Source organism: Diabrotica undecimpunctata, chromosome 9 (genome assembly GCF_040954645.1).
Source record: "Diabrotica undecimpunctata isolate CICGRU chromosome 9, icDiaUnde3, whole genome shotgun sequence".
In the NCBI taxonomy this organism is placed as follows: Eukaryota; Metazoa; Arthropoda; class Insecta; order Coleoptera; family Chrysomelidae; genus Diabrotica; species Diabrotica undecimpunctata.
The window spans coordinates 127,012,056-127,036,156 of NC_092811.1; the positions used below are offsets into that span (position 1 = coordinate 127,012,056).

Sequence of the window (24,101 nt, forward strand, 5' to 3'; positions counted from 1 at the left end):
ATACTGTGTCGTATGCAGCTTTGAGGTCTACTAGCACTGCTACTGTTGACATCTTACGGTGGAAAGCATCCTTGACTTTTTGGGCAAAATCGACTACATGGTCCATGGTGTTCCTGTGTTTCCTAAAGCCAGCTTGAGCGTCGTCAATCAGTTCAAGATGGGTTAAGGCTCGGTTTAGTCTGCCCAGAACCATTTTTTCGGCTACTTTGCATAAGGAGCTTGTGAGGGATATTGGCCGGTAGCTATCAGTCAGGCTCGAGTCTTTTCCTTTCTTTAAGGTGGGTATGACCTCACTCTTCCTCCACTGACTTGGGACTCTTGAATTCCATGTTAGGTTAATCAAATTCAGAATAGTGCCTTTGGCTGCGGCTCCCAGATATTTAAGCATTTCTGGGTACAACTCGTCAATCCCTGCTGCCTTTTTCGTTTTTGTGTCAGAGAGAGCCGCTTCCAGCTCCAACATCGAGAAATCTTCTGAACAGATGTCGTTTATACTTTTGCTCATCCGCCGGGGAAGGGGATAACGCAATAGTCTTGCTCTCTCCCTCTTATTTATTTTAATATTACTCACTTTAGTGTAGTGCTTACAGAGTTCGTTTGCTATATCGGCATGTGTAGTGAGTTCTCTAGCCATGCCTCTCATTGGCATTTGCTGTTGCTAGCCGCAGAGATAAACCGCAGAGATTGTACAGCCAACAGATGCTATTTTGAGCTCAATCTCCTACTTAAATTAACAATTATATCGAGAAATACAAAAATTAATCTCTAGAAAACAATAATACGCCCAGTCCTAACATATGGTTGAGAGACTGGACTCTAACAAAAAGTAATGAAAACATGTTAAAGTGTTTGGAAAAAAAGTACTAAGGCGAATCTATGAAGCAGCGAATGACAATGGAGTATGGAGAGACGATACAACTTCAAACTTTATAGAATATACCAGGAACCAGATATTGTTAAACATATTAAGATAGGAGTTCTGAGGTGGATAGGGCATGTAATGCGGATAGAACAAAATGATCCAGCTAGAAAAACGCTCCTTGATAGACCCATTGTTCAGAGAAGAAGAGGAACACCCAGAACGAGATTCCTTGATAACATCAATGAAGACATAAGAAATATGGGAATACGGGCTTAGCAAAAAAAGGCGATGGATAGGGACGACTGGAGAGAAATACTTTAAGAGGCTACAAACCACGCATGATTGTAAAGCCAGAATAATGATAATGACGATGATTCAATAATATAAAAAAGCAATACTTACAAAACTTGTTACTCAGAACTCAGTTTTCTAAATTACACCAATAAATCAAAACTTAAAATAACAATTACTACCGAATACTTTTGTATAGCATAAACTACATATTGATTTAAGTTTTTTTCTCGTTTTATTTAACGGAATTTCGTAAATCCTTCCCAATATAAGAGACCAATACATTACGAACAAATTTGACAAATTGTCGGCGAAAATCAACCACCTCTGCGCTTGTAATTCCGAATTTAATGTAAAAACGTTCGACCCATTAAGTACATCAAACCATACGCGTTGGACATACCTGCCAAGCTTTTAAATTGCGTCCATTATTATACGCCTAAGTTAATTTATCAATTTTAATCCTCCGGCGATATATGCCGCTTAAAATGGGATACCGTAAACCAACACTTATCTCTTTTAATGCGCTATCACTTCGCTGCAAAAATGGCATTTACTGCTAATGGTCTTTTTAAAAACGAGGTCAACTTTGAATGGGAATAAGCTGCTAACGAAAAATGGTGGAAAAATTAAGTTCTTTTATATCGCTATTAAAAAAATATATTTTAATCTAATTTTATTAATTTAGTTTTTTCGGCTTTTACCATATATGTATACTACTTTAACACATTCAAAGATATCGGCCGTTTTTTCTCTTCCTCCGAACTAACCTACTCCTTAAACCTTAAAATCTTAAGAGATTTTCATATCAAATTTTGTTTGACACATTTTTTATGTTTCTTATTCTTTATGTAGGTAGGACTATTTTTGGCATTGTGCCCAAGTGCATCTTTTCTTCTTAAGGTGCTCTCTCCATTATCGATGTTTGGCTATAACTACAGCAAATTGCTCTCTATCTTGAGCTGTTCTTAGTATCGAATGTGTGTCCTTGCCTGTCCAGTCTCTTACATTTTTCAGCCAGGAGCATTTTCGTCTTCCTGGACCTCTTCTTTCTTCCACTTTTCCTTCCATTATCAGTCGTAGGAAGTTGTATTCTCTTCAGAAAAATTCTTTTTATATTTTAATATTTTGTCCCATTCGTGATGACTTGTGAAAGATACTAGCACCACATAATATATCAACAAACAGCTAAATACTTACAGTAATACTTGATGAAACCTTAGATTTTAAAGTCGAAACCCACCACATATTCGAAGATTTCTAAACAACATAGTAAAAGTCATGCATGGAGGAATTTCAGGCTACAGGTATATAGGTGGGAAGCACTGTTTAAAAAACCTAATAGAAAACTGGAGCACACGTATCGAATACACTGCGTGTCTTATTGTATAATATTTCGTTATAGGAATAAGCCACAATTAAAGGTTAAAATACGTTTATTGACGTTTCAATTTCCACTTCGGAAATCGTTCTCAAAATACAACCATTAGTAAATTAAACAAATTTTGTTTTTTGTTACTTAGTGAAAAATTCTTCTAATGATTTAATTTTATCTGACTCATCTATATTGACAATTCAGACATACCTTATACATTTTAAAGTAGACGACTTTAAAATGATATTGCCAATATTGTTGAGTTGCGTTCCTGGGACGACTTTACTTATAAGATAGTTCATTCGATTACATGAAATCAACTTTAACTTGAGAATATCTGTCAGAAAAGATCATAACATGTAATTCGTTTTTAAAAAGACAAATACATGCCATGATGACAGTAAAATTCTCCTGTTAGTGATTCCATAGTAAATTATGAGGGAAAAACCAGGAAAAAACCTCATAATACTATCCCGACATGGTAAATATTTGATCGTGCATTTAGTTTACCTTCAATAAACACCAAATTCCGATTTTATATGTTTGTTATTTAAAAAACATAAATGATGTATTCTCTATATGTTACTGACTTACCAATACTGGTATTTTCCTTTTAATAACTTCCTCTTTCAATATGAGTAACCAGATCCTACTACATTCTGCCGAGGAATTCGCGACACAATTGGTCTCATTTAGCATAATTAGAGCCGCTTCTTTGATTTTTCTCTTTGTACCATCCGTTTCTTTTAGGACTATATTTGAATCATTCCATTAAACTCTATGTTCATTATCCCATGATATAAACGATAAAAAAGAGACAATAACATTTACCATGGAAAAGGAATATAATAACACATTACCTTTTCTGGATGTTTTAATCTCTAAGAACGATACTGGATACGAAACTCAGGTGTATAGAAAACCAACACACACCAACAGATATTTAAATTTCAAATCAAATCACAATATTAATATTAAAAAGGGAATTATTAAATCCTTATACGATAGAGCCAAAATTACTTGTTCTAACGAAAATTCGTTCTTGGGGGAAAAACATTTGTTAACATCATGGCATGTATTTGTCTTTTTAAAGACGAATTACATGTTATGATCTTTTCTGACAGATATTCTCAAGTTAAAGTTGATTTCATGTAATCGAATGAACTATCTTATAAGTAAAGTCGTCCCAGGAACGCAACTCAACAATATTGGCAATATCATTTTAAAGTCGTCTACTTTAAAATGTATAATGTATGTCTGAATTGTCAATATAGATGAGTCAGATAAAATTAAATCATTAGAAGAATTTTTCACTAAGTAACAAAAAACAAAATTTGTTTAATTTACTAATGTTTGTATTTTGAGAACGATTTCCGAAGTGGAAATTGCAAGGTCAATAAACGTATTTTAACCTTTAATTGTGGCTTATTCCCATTTAACTAGTAATTAATTTAAAATGCCACAAGAAAATAGCTTCAGAACAATATTTCGTTATACTTTGAATCAGCCTTGCAGATTCATTAATTTTGATGAAAATACTTGACCTAGTAAAGCTGCGATGTGTAATCCAACCTTGAGATCATAAAAAAAGAAAACAAAGAAGAAACCGTGTAACGTTATAAATGTCACATCTTTATTAATTTATATTTTAATAATTATTTCATTTTAATTTGTTTATTTATTTATTAATTTCTTTATCTTCAGTTTAATTTTTACTATTTTTTATTTATAAAAGTAGTTGGCGCCCTATGTTTTTTCTTTTCTTCCTCTGTCTTTATTTTCTCTCTCTTTCTGTCCCGTAGAATAAATATTCGCCCTCTCTCTTTTTGTTCGGCAGACTATTCTGTTCTCCCACTTTCTGTCAAAACAACTTTGAATTTATTGGAAATATTGGTTTATCAGCAACTTAATTGACCAGATCGAATTGATTGGCCACATTCAATTTTACTAATCAGGACATACAGCCACGTGTGAGCAGCTCTCCAGAAGTCACAACTTCTAATTGGAGGAGCCAACAGCTAGAACACACAAGCAGCCCATCGAAGCAATAAGTAACACTTATTAACTGTTAAGCTTCGGCAGGGTTAATTATTGTTTTTTATTCATTTAAATAAATATGTTTGGTTAAAATTTGTCTTATTTGCTATCAACTGAGAACTCAGGTTCAATCCCTAGTTTAAGACAAGACGAACTCACCCTTGAGATACTGAGCTAGGCAAGGTATAGACGATAAGCTCCCATGGTTGATTGAGGTATTATTTTTACAATAGTACTTCAATTCTCTTTGGTAGTCTTATCGTTACAACCGGGTCACTCACTCACTCTCTCTATAGTGGTAATGTTTGGTAGTTAGTCAGTACTCGTAATATAACAGATGTGATCTCAGTTACGCGCATTCATCACCATGCGGATTCATAGTGAATCACGTTACATCTTAAATACTACCTTACCTTAACTTAACTTATCTAACCTTCCAGCTCCAATTTACATCTTTTAGTAAATCTGCTGTTATTTTGCATAGCAGATTATTTTAAGTTGTTTGTCTCCCATTTGGTATCCTTTTTTACTTCTTACTTATTTATTATTTCATCCATAATAAGATTAAACAATATAGGACTTGGGGAATCTCCCTGTCTTATTCCATTGCCAGCTTCAATAGGGTCAGTTAGTTCTTCTTCTGCTTTTACTTTTATTGTATTGTTTTGGTAGATATTTTTTATCGTTTTGATTATTTCTAGAGGTATCTCTCTTGCGTACAATAAGTGGTTAACGTCCCTTAATTTGACCCAATCAAATGCCTTCTTAAGGTCCACAAAGCCTAGATATGCCGGTTTATTGTAGTCTAATCATTTCTCTTGCACTTACCTTATTACTCATTATAAATATAGCGTCGGTTTATGATCTTTCTGACCTAAAACCTTGTTGTTCTTTTGCTAGTGTTATAATTTCATTTAATCTATTTCTTAGTACTTCGGTTGTTAATTTAAGTGTTGTGTTTAATAAATTAATTCCTCTGTAATTTTCAGATTTGTCTCCCTTTTTGAAGAGAGGTATTGGGATACTTGATCTCCATTCTTGAGGAATTCTGTTTTGTTCTATTATTTTTTGGATCAGTTTTAATAGTTGTTTGGTCAGATCTGGTCCTCCGTACTTAAGGAGTTCGTTCGGTATTCTACGCTTTCCTGGTAATTTTCTATTTAGATTAGAATAATTATGTTTCCAGTTAGTTGTCGCTATTCTTCAAGAGGTTATTTAAAAATGTACAAAATTTTGAATATTACCACCATTTAGCTATTATTATCACTTTATTTGACACAGGGAAATCCATTACTTCAAGTCTCATAAAAACTTTTTTAATATTGGCACTTCAAGAGTCATAAAAGTGTTTACACCTGGAAAACAATAAAACTTCAAAGTTATTGGAAGTTTCGTACGACGGTAAATCTTACTTCATTAACTTTGTAATTTAATTTAACTATAAAACTTTGTTTGATATTTGGTACCTACTAGTAATAAGTGGGAGTAATAAATAAAGATTTTCTTCAATTTATTAAGAAAATCTAATAAATGCTTTCTTTTATTAACAACGGTTTTAAGGAAGCTTCTCTTGAAGTCACACTAAACTTCTATTAAGTTTAACTTCAATGCATAAACTTGGAGGAATTAGAGGGTGATTTATGTATAGGGGAAATGCCCACTTTGAAAATTAATTTATAAAATTTGGGTGTTTCGTTCGTTCGGTGAAAATAAAATACGGTTTACCAAAAAGTAAATATTTAAATGAGGATTTATCCTCACTTCTTACATATATAATGAAAGTGAAAGAGCTTTGATATACCAAGAGATAAAGAAAAAAGAAAGACTAAGTACATTATTTAAAAGTAGTACATATATTTTTAAAGTGAGTAATTTATTTATAATGTTTCCAACGGGGAATGGACCAGGATTCGACAACTACATAGTTAGCCAACAAATGCAAAATGTAAACAGCCAGCCATTACCAATCCAGTATCCATCAAACCAAATGAATTGTTACCCACAAATGCAGATTCCAAACAACACACAGGGTCAATCACAAATCAACAATATACAGGGTTATCCACAAATCTCATCACAAACACCAGGTATGTACAATATGCAAATAAATCAACCAACCACCAATTCTTCGACGAATATGATATTTCCGCCCAATCAAGAACAATATATAAATCAACAAAACGCGCCACATAACAGGAATATAAATAACAGAAATAGCCAGCAATACTACAGAATGTCATCAACAAGCGATGACGAACCAGAAAGTGCAAATGTGTCAACAAAAAACTCATGGCAAGTAGTTAAAACTACAAAACGCAGAAAAATCAGATCAAATGTAGAAACAGACAAAGAAGATGATACCATTACACTATCGAACAAATATAATACACTAACGGATACCCAAGAAAATGAAACCAATCAAAATGAAACAGCGCCAAGAAAACCTAAACCACCACCAATATTTGTTTACGGTGTAAGCGACTTCCCAGAAATGAGGAAAAAATTTACAGAAATAGCTGAAGCTGAACAATACGAAACCAGGACTATGGCAAATAATACAGTTAAAATAATTTGTAGCGATCCAGAAATATACAGAAAATTATCAAGATATATGAGAGAGAACAACATTATTCATCACGCATATCATCAACCAAAGGAAGAAAGGGCCTATAGAGTCGTAATTAAATACCTTCACTATTCAAATGCAACAGAAGACATCAAAGAAGAACTGACAAAACTGGGTCACAAGGTAAGAAACATCATTAATGCTAAACATAGGATTACAAAAGAGCCGGTAAATATGTTCTTTGTTGACCTTGAACCATCAGACAATAACCAAGATATTTATAAAATTCAGAAATTACAACACTGCAATATATAAATTGAACCACCCATAAAAAACAAAAATATCATCCAATGTATGAGATGTCAATTATATGGCCATTCAAAAACATATTGCAATAGACCATATGTCTGTGTGAAATGTGGAGGGCAGCACAGTACAAACAGCTGTAAAAAGAACAAGAACACACGAGCTACGTGTGCTTTATGTGGAGGAGATCACCCAGCTAACTATAAAGGATGCGAATATTATCATAATTTAAATAGAAATAAAAATATAGCACAAACTACATATAATCATCACCAAAATATGTCGCAAGCACGTAACAGAAACTTTATACCCAATACAGTAAGACCAAATGTAAGCTATGCTAATGCAGCGAGTAATAGACAACCTCCTGCTGCTCCTTCAGATAACCAAGATTCAAACACTATTCTTACGAAGTTTTTAGAAGAATTCAAAGCCATGTTTAATCAAATCTTGCAACAAAACAGCATGGTAATAAACATGCTAAGTAAACTCGTATGCAAATAAAATTCTTTTTACGCATAGCTGAATGGAACGCCAATGGCCTGCTGAATCATAAGGACGAGGTGATAATATTTCTACAACAAAATTTTATAGATATATTATTAATAAGTGAGACACATTTTACAGACAAATCGTATTTTAAAATACCTCATTATCTAAAGTACCATACTAACCACCCAGACAAGACAGCCCATGGAGGTACAGCAATCTTGATCAAACAATTAATTAAACATTTTATGATGGAAAGTTATATAACAGACTGTATCCAAGCTACAGTAATTAAAGTGTGCTCATTACCTTACGAAATAACAATAGCAACAGTATATTGCCCTCCAAAGCACAATATTAAAAAAAAAACGATTTCGGATCCTTCTTCAATACTCTAGGTCCAAAATTTATCGCAGCTGGTGACTTTAATAGTAAACACACTTACTGGGGATCAAGATTAATAACAACAAAGGGGAGAGACCTCTATAGCTTAATGCAAGAAAATAAATACTCATATTTATCAACAGGAACACCAACGTACTGGCCAACGGACCCCAAAAAAAAGACCTGACCTCTTAGATTTTTGCACCATAAAAGGAATATCTAACACCTTTATGGACATAGTTCTAAGTTATGATCTATCTTTAGATCATTCACCAATTATTGCAACAATTAGCACATGCGTTATTAACAAACAACCTACTCCAAAACTGCATGGACCTAGAACAGATTGGAACCTTTACCGAAATATACTGGATGAAAACATTAAACTAAATGTAAGACTAAAAAGCCCTTCAGAAATAGAAGCAGCTACAAACAACCTTATAACTTTATTGCAAAACGCTGCAAAAGAAGCGAGACCGAACGATGCAGATAAAAATAAAATCGAGAAAAGAATAAATATTTCATTAGAAATTAAAAAGCTCATTGCTGAAAAAAGAAGAGCAAGAGCCAAATGGCAACAAAGTCGGAATTTAGCGGATAAAACGTTTTACAATCGCTTAACCAATAAATTAAAAACACAATTAAAAATTGCAAGAGAAGAGTCAGTCAAAAAATATGTAACACAACTTAATAGATACGACCATTCAATATGGAAACCAATCAAATCATCCTTAAAACCTCAAGCAATATCCTCACCAGTAAGAAAAACCACAGACACACAGAATCAATGGGCAAGAAGCGATAAAGAAAAATCAGAATTATTTGCTGAACATTTAGCAACAGTATTCCAACCACACAACAGTGAAGAAGATCAAGAAATTATTAATTATTTAAACTCAGAACAACCATCGGTAAATCCAATAAAATTAACAACACCCAAAGAACTTAAAGAAGAAATCTTAAGACTAAATATCAAAAAGTCACCAGGAATTGACCTAATAACACCAAAAATGCTAAAAGAATTACCAAAAAAGGGTATAGTAATCCTTACATATATATTTAACGCAATATTAAGATGTAATTATTGGCCTAACAATCTAAAAATTGCAGAAATACTATTATTCCCAAAACCAGGAAAAGATCCAAGTGAAGTCTCATCCTATCGACCTATCAGTCTGTTATCAACAATCTCCAAATTACTAGAAAAACTTTTAATAAAAAGAATAGATCCAGACTTTACAGGCGCAGATTGGATACCAAATTATCAGTTTGGATTTCGACGAGAACACTCAACTATCCAGCAATGCCACCGAATAACCCATAAAATCAATTCCGCATTAGAAGAAAAGGAATATTGCCCAATAGTATCACTAGATGTACGTCAAGCTTTTGATAAGGTTTGGCATAAAGGACTTCTTTATAAAATTAAACAAATATTACCACCATTCTTTCGAATACTTACATCATACTTGGAAAACCGACAGTTTAGAACAAAAGTAAATGGAGAAATATCCAAAACGCATCCCATTAAGGCGGGAATTCCACAGGGAAGCGTCCTGGGACCTTTATTATATATATTATATACGTCTGATCTACCAACATCACATAACGTAACAATTGGCACATTTTCAGATGACACAGTAGCACTTACAAGTCACAAACACATTAACATAGCTACACAACAACTCCAAGACTATTTGTATGAGCTTGAAAACTGGCTAAAACAATGGAAAATAAAAATAAATGAAAACAAGTCAACCCACGTAACTTTTACTTTACGACGAGAAACACCACCACCAATATATATCAACAATGAGGAAATACCCAGGACTAAAACAACCAAATACCTAGGGCTACACCTGGACCAAACCCTGTGTTGGAAAGAATACATCACCAAAAAAAGAAAACAAATACAACTAAGACAAAAAGAAATCAATTGGTTAATTGGAAAAAACTCCAAGCTGTCAATAAATAATAAAATTCTAATTTATAAAACAGTTATCAAACCAATATGGACATATGGCATAGAGCTATGGGGCTGTAGTAGTAAATCTAATATTGCTATTATGGAAAGATGCCAATCAAAAATCTTAAGAGCAATTGTTGATGCACCCTGGTACGTAACCAACCAAAGAATCTATGAGGATCTCAATATCTCAACAGTGAAAGAAGTATACCAGCAAAAGAAATTACAATACATTCAAAAAGTGAACACACACTCCAATCCATTAATTTCTGCAATACCTCAACATCGAGTTATCAGAACACCAAAGCGACGTTGGCCAACAGACCAGTAACATGGACCCGTGATTCTCTCACTGGAGGGGACCACATCACGCCAGAACCAAGGGACAGGACCTAAACTCATCACATTAACTTATAGAATACATTGTTTTATTCTGATTGTTAATTTATTAGTTATAATAAAAAAAAATTTTTAAAGTGAAAATTTCTATAGGCAAGCTTTTGAAAGAAATGTTCTTTTAGATGCTGAAAAATTAATTAATAGGTTAATGTACACTAAGTTTCATACATTTGGTGTAAATCGTGCAGCATTTGGTTACAAAAAGATTTTCTTACATTTTTCATAAATTATTCAGCTGTTAAAAAAAAAGAACAGTGGATATCCGTTCTGAGGAGACTTAAAGAGGTCGAAATTCGTATAAGAGGCTTGTCACTGCCCTGTATCGAAACAAAAATCTAATACCGTCATTATGTTTTATTACTTTATTCCGGTTGGAGTACCAGAAACTGAATTCACTACGAATTTTGACCATAATAAACGGCATGTGGGATGCAATTTTAGATTCCCTTGCCGAGTAATTTATAAAGCTGTTTGCTTTGCAAGTTTTAGAAAGCATAGTGTTAAAAATTTGAATACGGTTTCGCCAGGTAGAAATCGTTTGATTTCTCTTTTTGTTTTTAGATGGCGTAGTTACATCCGTATATAGTTATTTTGATAACTATTGTCTAGAACGGGAAAGATTTTTGTTTTGGTTGAGAGCAGTGGCTATTCCGTTCTGAGGAGACCTAAAGAGGTCGAAATACGTATAAGCGGCTTGTCGCTGCCCTGTATCGAAACAAAAATCTAATATCGTCATTATGTTTTATTACTTTATTCCGTTTGGAGTACCAGAAACTGAATTCACTACGAATTTTGACCATGATGAATGGCATGTGGGATGCAATTTTAGATTCCCTTACCGAGTAATTTATAAAGCTGTTTGCTTTGCAAGTTTTAGAAAGCATAGTGTTAAAAATTTGAATACGGTTTCGCCAGGTAGAAATCGTTTAATCTCTCTTTTTGTTTTTAGATGGCGTAGTTACGTCCGTATATAGTTATTTTGATAACTATTGTCTAGGATGAGAAAGATTTTTGTTTTGGTTGAGAGCAGTGGCTATACCATTCTGAGGAGACCTAAAGAGGTCGAAATACGTACAAGCGGCTTGTAGCTGCCCTGTATCGAAACAAAAATCTAATACCGTCATTACGTTTTATTCAGCTGTTGTTTTTAAACACACGGGAAGTTTATTTTCAAATAAAGGGTACAGGGGAAAAACAAGCTAAGTCAATTTTTGGCGAATTTGAGATATTGACGTTATCATATAGAAAACACGTTATATTTTGTCGCGCTGAGGACAAAAACACGATACGTCAGGACATATGTAATAGGAAAAATATCCTTATAGGAGAATAACGTGATAAGTCCGTGCGGTACGGGGCAAAAACGGGCTAAGTCGGGTCTCTCACTTCTATTCGTTAGCGTGCCAAGTGTCGCTATTGTGATGGTTTTCTCTAGTTTTGTCAGTATTATTCATGTTTTTCGTTAGTAAGCATTGTTAGAAACATTGTTCGTGCCACGTGTCGCTGTTGTGATAGTTTTCTTCGGTTTTGTCAGTATTATTCAAGTTGTTCGTTAGTAAGCATTGTTAGAAACATTGTTCTGGCATGGAAAGTGACTTAAATGATTGCGAGGATACGCTGATGGTGTTTTCTACAAAAAAGAGGCCCAAACATGGAAGATTAACAATTGTAAATTAAAAAATTAGGCTACAAAGTCATGAAATTGGCAGGGAGTCTGACTGCAAACATTTACAGTGCTCTAAAAAGAACTCAGCGGAGGGTAAGCAAAACATTATAAGAAGTTTTAATCTTTTGGAATCTACCGATAAACAAAACTACTATTTATATGGACTCATTAGTATTGTTCCAGTTAAGAATAGACATCCTCGGCCGGACGAAGAAAATACTCGTTTAAGAGATTTTGTAGCTCTTTATAAGATTAGATATTTACATGAAAACAAACTTAATAAAGTAGCAGTTTGTCGAGATGAGTTTGTAGCTTTACACGGCATCACAAAACGTAGAATTGAGTATTTACTCACATCTTTAAAAAATACCGGCAATTGACAAAAGAGAAAAACACTTAAACATATCCTTAAAACTGTGTGATGATACTCATAATAAAATTAAAGAGCATATGTCATCATTTAAAAGCAGAAGCAGTCATTACAGTACCAACGACTTTCAGAAGAAATATTTACCCGAAGAACTCAATGTTAAGAAAATGTGGGAAATGTTTAAAAAAATGCTTTCCGACAGCGAAGTATCATACGGAATTTACAGAACCATTTTCACCACAGATTTTACCATAGCTTTTGGTTACCCACGCACAGACACGTGCAGCATATGTAATGAATACCTAGCTAAAATGAAATGTCTCAAGCAAGAAAAACAACCAGGCAATGAAAAACCTGTACACGTGTTTCTAAATGAAAACCAAAAAATTGATCAAACTAAGGAAGACATAACAACTAAAATTAAACAACTGACCACATTACATGATCTTCATTTACGTATAGCAAAATCATTTTATTCAAGTAAAAAAGCAATTAAGGCTTTTAAGTCGTAAATCCAACGTAAAAGAGTCAATTTGTATAGACTTTGGTAAAAATTTTCCAATTCCCAAAATTCGTACTAATGATGTATACTACAAGAGGCCGCTGTCCATTAATATGTTCAACGTACATGTTCTCTCTGACTCAAGAAGTATCTTTTATGTGTATCCAGAAACCATTGCTAAAAAAGGTAGTGATGATGGTGCTTCTCTACTGAATCATTTCGTGTATAACTATTGTGATTCTAACATAAGAGAACTGGAATTGTTTTGTGACTCCTGCGGTGGGCAAAATAAGAATTTCACCATTTCCGCTATTTGCATAATCTTGTTCACTATCAAAAAAAGTTTGATTCTATTAGAGTAACTTTTCCTATTAGAGGTCATTCTTGTATGGAGAATGATAAGAATATGGGAATCATTAATCAGAAAGCCAGAATTGAAACAGTAAAGGAATTATGCGATCTCGTTCAATCTTCCAGGCACAAACCTTCACCCTTTGTAGTGGAACATATTTCAGAAGACAATCAACATATTTTTCGAAAGTGCACCGAACATGTAACTAAACTTGACAAGAAAAAAGCTAACTTTCCAATTTAATCAATAAGACAATTAAAAGTTTCAAAATAACATCCTACGTTAATCGAGTATACAGACACATATAATGGGGCATGCAACTCAGCAGTTCTAATCGATAGAAAACCTACCTTTATCAAAAATTTGGAGAGTATTAATTGCTTCTTTCTGAAATATCTTACTCAGGTAAAGTTGTATTCATAGACTGTTATGTAGTTTAACTATTATTTTTTTTGCTTCAGGTCAAATACCAATTTCGGCGCAAAAAATTGCTAACTTACAAGGTTTGAAAAAGTTCTGTGGAAAAGAAGCTCAGGATTATTTTACCTCACTGGTGCACAATTAATTAAGAATATAGGGACATTTTTTATTTTGTTCGATGAAAAAACCTTTTAAAATAATGGAAACAATCTTGTTATTTTCTTACAATATTGGATCTACTAATTTTTTTAATTACTATTTAAATGGGAATAAGCCACAATTAAAGGTTAAAATACGTTTATTGACGTTTCAATTTTCACTTCGGAAATCGTTCTCAAAATACAAACATTGTAAATTAAACAAATTTTGTTTTTTGTTACTTAGTGAAAAATTCTTCTAATAATTTAATTTTATCTGACTCATCTATATTGGCAATTCAGACATACATTATACATTTTAAAGTAGACGACTTTAAAATGATATTGTCAATATTGTTGAGTTGCGTTCCTGGGACGACTTTACTTATAAGATAGTTCATTCGATTACATGAAATCAACTTTAACTTGAGAATATCCGTCAGAAAAGATCATAACATGTAATTCGTCTTTAAAAAGATAAATACATGCCATAATGACAGAAAATTCTCCTGTTAGTGATTCCATAGTAAATTATGAGGGAAAAACCAGGAAAAAACCTCATAATACTATCCCTACATGGTAAGTATTTGATTGTGCATTTAATTTACCTTCAATAAACACCAAATTCCGATTTTATATGGTTGTTATTTAAAAAACATAAATGATGTATTCTTTATATGTTACTGACTTACCAATACTGGTATTTTCCTTTTAATAACTTCCTCTTTCAATATGGGTAACCAGATCCTACTACATTCTGCCGAGGAATTCGCGACACAATTGGTCTCATTTAGCATAATTAGAGCCGCTTCTTTGATTTTTCTCTTTTTACCATCAGTTTCTTTTAGGACTATATTTGAATCATTTCATTGAACTCAACAATATTGACAATATCATTTTAAAGTCGTCTACTTTAAAATGTATGTCTGAATTGTCAATATAGATGAGTCAGATAAAATTAAATTATTAGAAGAATTTTTCACCAAGTAAGAAAAAAACAAAATTTGTTTAATGTACAATATTTGTATTTTGAGAACGATTTCCGAAGTGGAAATTAAAACGTCAATAAACGTATTTTAACCTTTAATTGTGGCTTATTCCCATTTAAATAGTAATTAATTTACAATGCCACAAGGAAATAGTTTCAGAACAATACTAATTTTTTAGTTTAACTATTTTTGTAGACGTAAAATTGTTTGTACAATAAAAATATAGGTACTTAAAAAAACAAATTGTTTACATTCAGGGAAAAAGTCAGAACCAACTTTGAGTAACTTCTTGATTTTTCTATCAAAAAAATGTTTTAATGCTTTCAGTTTTTAATCTGAGGATCTCAGAGAGTTTAAAAACATAATGGTAAAAAAAAACAAATGCTGACTTCAAAAAATTTAGTGTTTGTAGCGTTTTGAACTTTAAAATTGCTTTATCTTAAAATCATAAAATGTTTTTCCCCTGTACCCTTCAAATTGTGTTGTTGTTTGTCTGTCCATACATAACTCTTAAAAAAGGCCCTGTTGTTTTGAAATTTGGTCTGAAGTCTAGTTAGTGTAATTGTAAGGAAATACGTTACTGAATTAAAAGTTAATAGATCGACTTTTTGTTCTCATGCTTTTTTTGTCTTGAATCCTAGAGACTTAAAAGGAGAAAGAATTCTAGAGTCTTAAAAAATTAGTCCACGAATGACTTGTAGTATAAGAGAAAAACCCCGTCGAATTTGTGGTAATGGGTTTTGTTAAATTAAACATTTGTACAATGTATAATGAGTTGCCTACCCATAAGACCTATTTTAAGTTTAGCTAATTTAAGAATTTGAGCCCCTCGTAATTAATTTTGGTCGTGCTGTGTTGTGTGGTCACTTGCAGTAACATACCACAGGTCGATCGGCCATATTTTTTTAGAATTACAATTTGGATGCTTTTCAGAATAATTTTATTTTTATGGATATTAAAGACTGATCGAATATGGATATAAAATATAGACATTTTCAATTGAAGATGATTCATTGGCAACATCGCACTTAAAGCGACCAACCGATATTCACCTTATCAACTTGGCAGGATATACCTATTAAATTATCATGTTTGTTTTGACAGGTATCTTATATTTGTCTAAGAAAATAAAGTAAAATTTTATTGGTATTATAGAGTGCCTAATACAGTACTTTAAAAAAGAGAAAACTTTGCAAAATAATTAATATCTTCTGAAAAGAGTGTCTACCATTCTGTCGAATTTTCACATTTTCTCTTCTTCCTTAATTAGATGGGCTACGGCATTAGCCCAATTTTCTTTCCGTACCGTCCAATTGAATCTTCTAACAAACATTGGACATCAGAAATTTTATATGCCACGTTTTCACAACCTACATAACCCTTTACTTAAGTCCAAATTAATTCCAAATCGTGTTTAACTTGCAATGGTAAGGAGAAAGTCTCAAAATGGTGATGCCTTTAGCACGAACCATTGTATCTACAATAAGCTGGAGATGTCTGTCACGATGCTGTCTAATGACACTTTTAAGCTCAGCCTTAACCATGTCCTCGGAAAATAAAATTCCTTTTTTGTCCTAACCAATTCTGCTTGTCTGCTTTTCTGGTGAACCTGCTTTTCTTCTAGCAACATAAACTTCCGCTTTCTTTGTACGACCCGCTACGGAATAAATCTTTTTGCTATAAAAAAATGAAAATTAATCATATTATTGTGCTATTTGCCTATTGTTTACTTAACTTAAAAACTATTTGAAAGTTGGTAAATATCATAAAGTCTATTTTTCGACATGTCGGCATATTAACGAAGGAAGATGAAAGCAAAACTGAAAGCTACAACGGTAGCGAAAGTGCTGAGATCCTGATGAAAACACACTCTCCCGGTTCTAATACCTCAACATCACCAAATTGGATGGAAGAAACAATCATACCCTCTCACTTAACGACTGGTATCTCGCCAGAACAATGACTAATCATTGTTAATTAAGTCATCAGCCTCTTTGGCTTTGAGATATATTCCTAGGAAGTGAAGAGAGGTACATGTGGTCTTCATACCAAAACCAGGTAGGATGAACTACTCCCTACCAAAGGCTTTCCGACCAATTAGCCTGACATTCTTTCTCTTGAAAAAGTTCTGGTCCATAACTCACTTCACCCAAATCAGCATGCATATACTTCTCGAAGATCTACCGATTGTGCACTGCATCAAATAATAGAAAGAATTGAAAGACCGCTGGATAATAAAGAATCCACCCTAGGTATATTCATAGACATTGAGAGAGCGTTTATTAAAATCATATTCTTCTTCTTCTTTGTGTGCCGTGCTTGTATTTAAGCGTTGGCTATCGTCATATTGAAAAGCTGATAAAATGATTCTCGATCGGCAGCTAGATGAAACAGTTCCTCAACTATTCGATCTGTCCATTGTCTAATCTTACGCAGCCAGGACAGTTGTTTTCTTCCGACCCAACGTTTTCCTTCGATTTTGCCCTGAATGATTAACCGGAGTAGCGATATTTAGGTCCTCTCATTATATGACCGAAGTATTGCACCTTTTTCATTTTGATGATGTTGATCAATTCTCGCTCTTTGTGCACGGTCTCTAGCACGCGTTCGTTAGATATGTGTGCTGTCCACGGGATTCTGAGCATGCGACGGTAACACCATAACTCAAACGCTTCTAATTTGTTAAGATTTTTTATTTTTGTTGTCCAGGTTTCACATTCATAGAACAAAGTGGACCAGACGTAGCACTTCAATACTCTTAGACGTGTGGTCAACGATAGACTTCTACTGCACAATAAAGAACGCCAGTTAATAAAGTTTTTCCGTGCGAGTTCTATTCTGGTCGAAATTTCCTCGTCACTTTCAACCCTGCAGTCAATCCAGCTACCCAGATATCTAAAGTGTTCCACCCTTTCCAGGATTTTGTTATCTAATCTTAGTACTGAGTCTTCGATATTAATTTTTCCGACCACCATCCATTTTGTTTTTTTTTGCGTTGATTGTTAAGCCCTTTTCAGTGCATTCGTTGTTTACAGCATTCAACAGGGTTTGAAGATCTTCTAGACTCTCTGCCATTATTGCGGTGTCATCGGCGTATCTGATGTTGTTAATAATTTCACCACCGATCTTAACACCTTCGCAGCGATTATTTAACGCTATTTCAAAAACTGGTTCAGTGTAGGCATTAAACAATATCGGTGACATAACACATCCCTGTCTGACACCACGCTTAATAGAAACTTTAGCTGAAACCCCTTGGTCCACCTTAACACAAGCGGTCTGATTGTAGTAAAGATTTTTAAGCAATCTAATGGCATACGTGTCCAGACCAACTAAGTCGAAGCATTGAAATAATAATGTATGTGGTACTCTATCAAAGGCTTTTTCGAAATCTATAAAACATACGTAAATATTTTTCCTAAACTCAATGCTCTTTTGTAAGAGTATTCGCATGCAAAAAAGAGCTTCTCGAGTACCCACACCGTTTCGAAAACCAAACTGCTCATCACCAGTTATCCCCCCACAAAGTTTATAGATGCGACAATGCAATATTTTCATAAAAATTTTGAGCGTGTGACTCATTAAACTGATAAGTCGATAGTTGCTACACTGTCTGGCATTCTTTTTCTTGGGAATAGTTATAAATATCGATTCTAACCAGTTGTCTGGTAATTTGCCGCTGCTGTATATTTTATTAAAGAAGGATGTGATAATCGCAACACTCTCATTATCTAATAGTTTTAACAATTCTGCAGGTATTTCGTCAGGACCAGAAGCCTTCCTCCGTTTCGCTTGGTCGATAGCCTTCTGAACTTCTGAGATTAGAATCGGTGGGCCTGTATCTCGGTTAGATGTTAATTTTATTATGTAATTTTACCATTCGGTACAGCGCTCTTTTTTATCACTTAAAATTCTACCACCAGAGTCTTGTAATACATTTTGCCCATAAGTTCTGTTTTTGCCTGTTAATTCTTTTAGTTTTTTATGCAAATGGAAGCTGTCGTGTTGTTGCTCCAGTTTCTCAATTTCTAAACAGGATTCTTGTAGCCATCGGTCTTTTGCTACTTTAATTCTTTTTCGGATTTCTTTATGTATTTCATTGTATTTTTCTCTGTTTATGGATTTATACTGCCTCCGAACGTCCATTAGATCTAAGATGTCTTGTGTCATCCAGTCATTTTTAACTGTTGGTCGTCTTAGAAGATTTTCTCGAGATGCAGTGGTTATTGTCGTTTTCATTTGTTCCCAGCAATCATTTATGTTGTTGTTATCTTCTAGTCTAATTTCGTGGAACTTGTCGTTAATTTCTTGAGAAACCTTATTTAGAGTGCATGGGTCTTGGAGTGCATCTAGCGATATTTTGGAGGTTTTTTGATTTTTACAGACTCTCTTTAGCCTAACTAAAGCATATTCCCAACAGCTTAATGTCAGAAATGTCAGAATGTCAGGAATGTCAGAATGTCAGGAATGTTCCCCTGGCTGTAAGCGAATGAATATTCATTATGCTCTTTAATAGAGCAATAAGTATAAATATAGAAGACGTTTGTGTTAGATAAATGGTAACGAGGGGTATCCACAGGGAGTGGTGCTTACACTGGAACATAGTTCTAAACACAGCAACTCAGCAGCAACGAGTTCTACACAATAGCATATGCAGATGATATTATTGTACTGCAAAGCAGTAAGTTTGAGAACACACTATGTAAGAGATTAAAAGTTGCTCTCCGACTAATAGAAACATGGTACAAGGAACACTCAGTATCTATAAATACTGAGAAGACAAAGATGGTCTTCTTTACCACAAAAAGAAGAATCATGGGCTTAATAACCCCAAGTATTCTAAGCTACAGTCTAAATTTTCTGACGAGATGAAATACATTTGATGAGCTAAGGACGACAGCTCCCTGGGAGGATGCAAAATGGGTTAATTGTGGCCTAAGTGGTGTTCGACTTAACTTACCTTCTCGACTCTGCAGAAACAGATACACTCTTAGCTTAGTTCTTTTTAACGTCCTTATAGATTATATTATTAAGGAAGTGAAAACCGTGGCAAGGTTTAGCAAGCAACCCGAACGGGTAATACAGAATTTAACATAATTTGCTATCCTGATGATGCGGTAATTGCCAATATGATTTCCAACATCCGAAACGGATAGGAACCAAAAGAAGAAGAAGAAGAAGATGATGCGGTGAGAATATCGGAAGTTGAGGACAATTACAGAGACTATTATGCAAGTATGAAATAGTAGCAAAATTAATTATCACTGTCCAGAAATCGCAGTCTATGATAATATCACGAGAATCCAGAAGATGTAAGGTAGCAATTTTTAAACACATTACAGGAAAACGAGAAGACAAATATGCAGAGCTTAACCCGAACTGACTTACACTTAAAGGTAGAAAGCCTTATTACTAAGTAAGTAAGTGTTTCTAAGTCTGTATTTCATTGGATATTCTCCATGGCCTTTATTTTTTTAAACAATGTAGTGCAATAGATTATTTGTCATTTTATTGTCCATTTTCACTCCCGGTTCAGTTTCCTTTTGATTATGCTACATTGCGTATTTTATGCTTAGATTTTTGAGATGCTATTTTTGTTTTTTCTAAGATATTTTTTTTTACTTTCATAATTTTTTATATAGTTTTATCTTTTAGTAGCCCATTTTTTTCTGTTTCCTTTTCTTCTCTTTCTTTTTTTCTAAAGTAGTCGTTTAATGAATTCTTCGTTTAGCCAAACATTTTGAACAGTCGTATGATACGGTTTAACCCTCTGTAGTATTGTTTGGTATCTATACGATCTTATTTTTACCTTTTATATTAATAAAGTCTTTCTTAAAAATTAATTTTAACTCATATTACAAACGGTATTAGATTTTATCAATCGCGAATCTCAAAATTAACTAAACAGTAAGACAAAATGTTGTTTCTGGCAAAGTGAAAACGAAAAATTAGTTTCGTCGAAAGAAAATATATACCAACTAAACCATTTCATTAAATCAAAAAGAACATTAGAGTTGTTTTACGCCGTAATAAAAGAGGTACCTAAATTTAGTTAGAAAATTTTTATTATCAACTCCCAATTCCGTCAGCAACTGTAATTACCGTAATTTGCACGAGAGATACTGTGTCAAGGGATAAACTCTGTAAAGAAAGGTGTAAAAGGAAAGGGGAATAATTTTCAATATATGAGATTATATTAGCTTCAAAAACAACATGTAATACTCCGTTATTGCCCTTCTGATGAAAAGGAGAAATTCGTTTAGCGCCCAAGATTTTGATTTAATTTTTAAAATAGAGCAAGATTATGTAAAAAGGGAACCAGTTTTAGTTTGGGATTTATACGGGGTATTGGAAAATAAGTTTCTCCACGAAACGAAGAAAATTATGTAGATCAAGAAGTACAATTTTAAATCATAAGAACATACAAGCTATAGCAATACAAAACGCACTAGGATATATGCCATCGAATGCCATAGTCTGTGGACTAGTACGCATTCGATGCGCATCGCCCCGCTTCGAATTTTCCCATTGGCTCTTGACCTGGAAATCCCTATTTATCGCTCGAACAGCGCATATAAATATTGGCGATTTTCAGGTCAGCAGGTCAGTCCTTCACGGGCTCTTCGAGAGCTTAGTGCTCTCGGGCTTCTGCTTCCTGCATTTATTTTCCATATTCTGTGGCTGAGAATTATTTCAACTTAACTTGGTGTTTTATTTCGACGAAGAATTTGTCATGTAAGAAATATCTTGCCTTTTTCAAGGCAAGACACCGAAATATTTACGTCCATAACCTGAAAATGGACTTAAGTAGAGGAGCTCCCAACAGTATATTCGAAGCCCTCTACAGAGCACCCGGAGACAACAGAAGGTGGTTAGACCCTTATTTGTTCCCCCGAGGTGACATATAAACAACAGTAAGACTACCAAAAGGCAATTATTTTTGCAGATATTATATTTTTATTGTTAAAAAAACTTAAAATCCGATTCATCCAGTACATATAGTCACAATTATTTTCAACATTCAAAATATACTTAAAAATTTAGAAGATGTTATTAAAAATATTAAATTTTGTTGGGTCAAATTATACGAAAATATAACAAACAAAGAAGTCGCAGTTCAGGAAAGAAATAAATTGTGAATTAATAGTAAAAGACAAATTAAATTTATCAAAACAAAAAATGTTTAAGAAGTAGACAGACTTACGCCAAGAATACTGTTTTACATATCATCATCATCAATGGCGCTACAACTCTTCGTGAGTCTTTGCCGCGTTTACTATTGCCTTCCATGTTTGTCGGTCCTGTGCCAGTAATTTCCATTGTCGCACTCCCATTTTCTCTAGATCTTCTTTGACTGCATCTTTCCACCTTTTTCTAGGCCGCCCTACAAACCTTCTTCTCTCTGGCTTTTCCCAGAACACATTGTTTATAAGGCGATTGTCGTTATTGCGTATCACATGCCCTGCCCATCTGAGTCTATTGGCCTTTATATATCTGACTAGATTTTCTTTTCTGAATAGAGACTCTAGCTCGTTATTGTATCTGCCCCTCCATTCGTTTGTCACGCTGTCTCTGCAAGGGCCATACACCATTCGAAGAATTTTACGAATTTCACTGTGTGGCTGTCCGGCCCTCTCATAGTTCTTACACTTATTATGCTGCTAGAATGTCTCCCATAAATCAATACGTGATCTATTTGATTATTTGTTCTTCCATCGTTTGATCTACATGTTGCCTTGTAAATCTTTTTTCTAGCAGCTTGTCGCAAAATCGACCAAATGTGATCCATTATCGTTTGTAACTTCATGTAGACTATATCTTCCTTCCAACGGTATTACGTAGTCTTCTGTGCCTACCGTTGCGTTTAGATCACCTAGTATTATTTTAATATCGTAGTTAGGAGCTTCTGTGTAGAGTTGATTTAGAGAGTCGTAGAATTCATTTTTATCCTCCTCCAATGCGTCTTCGATTGGCGCATACACTAAAAATATAGTTAAATTGGACCATTTACCTCTTAATCTTATGATGCAGATTCGTTCGTTTATTGGTTTAAAATCTAATAACTCTGATTGTAGTCTTTCATGCCCAGACCACAGTACTAATGACTTCTCCATGTGTATTGTTCCAGACCCTGTCCATCTTATCTTCTGAATGGCTACTACATCATAGTTTAAGTTTTCTAGTTGTTTTATCGCTGTCGTGGCAATTACAGGTCTGTACCAACTTAGTACATTCCATGTTCTTAATAGAATATCCTTTGTCCGTACCTTTCGTCGTTTGTTTTTATAATCTGTCCTATTCCGAGACAATAATATTCGTTTCGTAGCAATTTTTTTTTACCTGTATGGGTCGCTGGTCCATAGCAAAACCTCCTTTTCGGAGGACCATGTTCTCCCTTCCTCGTTCGCCCTGACTCTGCCTTCCATTGGAGTTGGTTACCCAATCTCCAACAAGGTTGCTCAGGTTTTCGGGGTCCACCCGTGTGGCCACGACCACACTTCGTGGAGGTGAGGATAGGAATTGAGTAGGAGAGGCTAGATATGCTTACTGGAAACAGCATCTTATAATGCGCATCACTACCCCTTTGAAGCCCGTTTTACATATCGAACTCGATATATAAAAATAGAGGCCAAGTTGAGAAGAATTCCTTGATAATGATGGTAGTCTGTTTGCCATGAAGACTAGTCTATTTGACACAGATTTTTAAATGATTTATGTTCTATTTATGAATTGAAACTTGATTAAACAAAATTTATATTATACTATATGCAGTATATATTTCTGATTGGCTGACAGTAAGTGGGTTATGTTTTTCCATTGTGGTGCAACGTCACTTCCAGGTATTTTACGTGTTTCTTGGGTGTTAGACACGCATATGCATATTGTAGTTCCAAACTTTGCTTGTGAACGTCTGCCTACCAAGTCCGGTGCAGACATGGGTGAGGTGGCGCGACTGGGATGGTATGGCAATCCCGGAGCACAGACGGAGA

At 34.1% G+C, this 24,101-nt stretch overlaps 1 protein-coding gene across 2 annotated transcripts in view; it reads left to right on the top strand.

Moving 5' to 3' along the window:
- The window catches only part of LOC140451432 (somatostatin receptor type 2-like), a 1,059,667-nt gene that overhangs the window by 294,951 nt on the left and 740,615 nt on the right, over positions 1–24,101 (top strand). The window lies entirely within an intron of this gene.